The sequence below is a fragment of the Sorex fumeus genome, unplaced genomic scaffold (assembly GCF_029834395.1).
Source record: "Sorex fumeus unplaced genomic scaffold, SorFum_2.1 ptg000111l, whole genome shotgun sequence".
In the NCBI taxonomy this organism is placed as follows: Eukaryota; Metazoa; Chordata; class Mammalia; order Eulipotyphla; family Soricidae; genus Sorex; species Sorex fumeus.
The window spans coordinates 8,266,131-8,270,524 of record NW_026606168.1 but is presented as its reverse complement, the minus strand read 5'-3'; the positions used below and the strand labels follow the sequence as shown (position 1 = coordinate 8,270,524).

The 4,394-nt window shown below is 43.9% G+C and overlaps 1 pseudogene; it reads right to left on the bottom strand.

Annotated features, from left to right (window-relative positions):
* Positions 1-448: 448 nt before the first annotated feature.
* LOC130043101 (60S ribosomal protein L27-like) lies at positions 449-854 on the bottom strand (annotated as a pseudogene).
* Between the last annotated feature and the right edge of the window lie 3,540 nt (positions 855-4,394).

The window sequence follows — 4,394 nt, the reverse complement described above, 5'->3', positions numbered from 1 at the left end:
TTCTTGCTTTTCAATACATTTACATTTATTTTTTATTTTATTTTATTTTATTTGGTCACCATGAATTACAAAAGCTATTCATGACTGGATTTCAAGCATACAATGTTTCACCACCAATCCCTTCACCAGTGTCCACTTACCTCTACCAATACTCCCTCATCCACCCCTTTTGCCTCCCACCCATAGTCTGCCTCTTGCTTTTTGATAATTTTGGCAGGAACTGTGTTTTGCAGTACAGTTGCTAATAAGGTTTCATGCATAACACTTTATTACCTTTCGGCCCCTCATCCATCCTCCTCTTGGTGGAACTCTTCCCTCTCCCCTTGTTGTAGTGCCTTTTCTGGCCTATAGCCCCTTCCCTCCATACATACCCCCACTCCCATCCAAGTTTTCACTGCCTTTGGGCATTTGTTATTTCACCATTATGTTTCTTTATGAGCTGCAACATTTAAAACTGCAGTTTCAGGAAGAACCATTGGTTCTTGCTGGTCTTGTATTGTTCCTCGAACTTGACCTTGGCCTCTCTCCGGGCTTTGCATTTAAGAGCTAGGTCTCTGAAGACATCTTTGTTGAAAATGGTTTTGTCCAAGGGGATGTCCAGAGTACCTTGTGGGCATGAGGTAATTATAGTTATAAACTTTCACAAAAGAATTGATCTTGGACCTTTTGGCGATTTTCTTCTTGCCCATGGCAGCTATCACTTTGTGGGGATGGCGGTCAATCCCAGCCACCAGGACATGGCTGTACGGGCGGTCTGAGGTGCGGTAATCAATGATCCTCATGATGACCGCTTTGCGTCCCAAGTAGTTTCTGACCAGGACCAGCATCACCTTCCCGGGTTTCATGAACTTGCCAATTTCAACAGCAACCACTCGGACCTATAGTTTGTTATAGTATATAGTTATAGTACCATAGTTTCTTTATCTAGTCATCTGTTCTTGAACACTTGAGTTGTTTCCAGATTTAAACTATTGTGGATAGTGTTGTAAAGAATGCTGGTGAAAATGTCCTTTCTCCATCAGGTTTTGGGTCCTTGAAGTATATTACAAGAAGTTGAATTGCTGGGTCAAATGGGGGGCTCAATTCCTTTAAAAAAAAATGTCTATATTGGGACGGGGACGAAAGGGGCGGCTCCACCCACATCCTGAGAGGCTCTGCTTGTCTCGTCTCTGCGGGTCCAAACCTGACTGTCCAGTGGCCTCTGGAGGATGGCGGCTACTGGGCCACCACAGGGAACAGGCCAAGGCACGAAACCTATTCCCACCTGGGGTGGCCCAGCGCCAGTAACCTACTTCAGGGACTGGAAACATTACTGCCAAAAGCCACTGGGTTTCAAGATTTGTTTCTGATTCTTTGGGTTCATGGCCGTCAAGCAGTTTGATCAGGAACCAGAGGGGCCATGCCTCCAAGTATATAGCTGAGTGGTTTTTGGGTGTCTCTCCCACTTATTTAACTTTTGGCCATTTACTTTCTTGGTAAACTTTGCCCCAAGTTTTTGGTGTCTGGCCAAATGCACAGTAGGAATTTTGGGGTATCTAGAAGTCTGAAGGCACTGTGAGGCTGCTGATGCACTTGGCTCACAGGTACAGATTGACCTGCTGGCGGCACCATATACCGGTCCCAACAAGACCCTGAGTCGCCACCCACAAAAGGCCTCTCTGGCTTCTGATCAAGCTGCTTAATGGCCATAATCCCAGAGACTCAGAAACAAATCTTGAAACCCAGTGGCGACCCCTGATCTGCGCGGGACGGGCACGGAGGCCCAGCTCTGGGCAACCAAGCTGAACGGCTCCTATTCCAACCAGGTACAGCCCGCCCCCAAGGGCCTGGGACCCTCTGTGCGCATGCACAGCTAGCTCCACCTCCTAGAAAGCCGGTTTCACCCCTGATCTGCGCGGGACAGGCACGGAGGCCCAGCTCTGGGCAACCAAGCTGAACGGCTCCTATTCCAACCAGGTACAGCCCGCCCCCAAGGGCCTGGGACCCTCTCTGCACATGCACAGCTAGCTCCATCAACGTTCCCAACTCCTTGCTCAGTGCCAGGGACTCTTTCTGGAGCCGCGGCCGCTAATGCGGCCGCGAAATATTTTCCCACTACATATGCCATAGGAACCATAAGTTACCTTCTTCGATGGAAACTTATCTAGTTTAGCTCAGTCACTAGAAACACAGTAGCCAATAACTCATAAGCCTATCTTAACTCACACTGCATATCAAGCAGAATAGTAACAGTGAACATTAAGGACTAAACCACAGTTTTCACAATGGTAAAGCAACGCAAAAGCCCACCAAACTTTCTTATTGAAGAGTCTAGCCCAGATGACACCAACAGTACTGCAGTGTTAGACAACCTCTCTGACAAGGAATTCAGGAGAGAGCTATTTAGGATGCTTAGGGAACTAAAAGAAACAATGGAAAGCAATGCCAATAGAAGACAAGAGGATTTGAAGGCAGAAATGAGGAAAATGCAATCAGAAATGTCAGACCTGAAAAACCTCGTAGGCGAATTGAAAAACTCAGTGGAAGGCCTCAGCAGCAGAGTAACAGCTGCTGAGAACAGAATCAGTGAGCTCGAAGATGAAGTTCAGAGACTCTCCAGAAAAGAGCAGAAAATGGAAAAGAGACTCACAATTCGGGAACAGATGGCAAGAGAAGATCGTGATGAAGCCAAGAGGGGTAACATAAGAATTATTGGAGTCCCAGAGGTACAGGAAGAAAACCTTGATGAAGAAGAAACTGTCAAAGACATCATTGCTACAACGTTTCCAGAGCTAAAGAAAACTTGTGACCATATTCAGGAGGCCCGAAGGGTACCAGCTAGAAGAAATCCGAATAAAAATACCCCAAGACACATTCTGATCAAAATGACCAAAACCTTAGACAGAGACAAAATTCTGAAAGCAGCAAGATCGAAGAGAGAAATCTCTTACAAAGGAGCATCCTTAAAATTCACAGCTGATTTTTCTGATGAAACCCTTATGGCCCAAAAACAGTGGTGGGACATAGTGAAAAAACTCAATGAAATAAATGCCTCCCCAAAAATACTTTACCCAGCGAGACTCTCATTCATAATAGAAGGAACAACACACAGTTTCACAGACAAACAACAGCTCAGGAACTTCATAGACTCAAAACCGTGGTTACAAGAACAACTAAATGGGCTACTTTAAGGCAAGAAAGGCCCCTCAAATACACCAAATTTCAACAGAACAATGGGACAAAATCCCATAACAATAATCTCTCTCAATGTCAATGGGCTAAACGCACCAATTAAAAGACATAGAGTGGCAGGATGGATTAGAAAATTGAAACCAACATTCTGCTGCCTGCAAGAAACACATCTCAATAGTCAAAGCAAACACAGACTCAGAGTCAAAGGCTGGAAAACAATCCTACAGGCAAACAGCTCCCATAAAAAAGCTGGGGTAGCCATCCTAATATCAGACCACATTGATTTCAGAGTGAGGAAGGTCATAAGAGACAGTGAAGGCCATTTCTTATTGATCAAAGGATCTGTACAACAGGAAGAACTTACAATAATAAATGTATATGCACCTAATGAGAGACCAGCAAAGTACTTAAAACAACTACTCATAGATTTGGAAAAAGACATCAACAGCAACACAATACTAGTGGGAGACTTCAACACTGCTTTGTCACCTCTTGATAGATCAACCAGACTCAAGCTTAGCAAGGACATACTTCATCTGAGGGAAACAATGGAAGAAAGGGACTTAGTAGATATATACAGGACACTTCATCCACAAAAAGCTGAATACACATTCTTCTCAATCGTACATGGAACATTCTCCAAGATAGACCACATGCTGAGCCACAAAACATGCCTCCAAAAAATTAAGAAGATAGAGATTGTATCGACAATTTTCTCAGACCATAATGCGCTGAAATTAGAAGTAAATCACATACAAAAACAGAAAACTAAATCAAACACCTGGAAATTAAACAGTGCTCTACTGAACAACGAGTGGCTTAGACAGAAAATCAAAGAGGAAATCAAAAGATTCCTAGAAACGAATGAAAATGAGAACACGAGTTACCAAAACTTATGGGACACAGCAAAAGCTGTGTTAAGAGGAAAGTTTATAGCTCTACAAGCATTCCTCAGGAAGGAGGAGCGAGCACACATAAGTAACCTAACCTCACAGCTTAAGAGCTTGGAGAAGGACCAAAAAAAGGAGCACAACCCGAACAGGAGAAAGGAAATAATAAAACTCAGAGCAGAGATTAACGAGATGGAAACCCAAAAAACAATCCGAAAGATCAATGAAACCAAGAGCTGGTTCTTTGAGAAAATTAACAAGATCGATAAGCCTCTAGCAAAACTCACAAAGAAGGGGAGAGAGAAAACCCTAATAAACCGAATCAGAAATGAA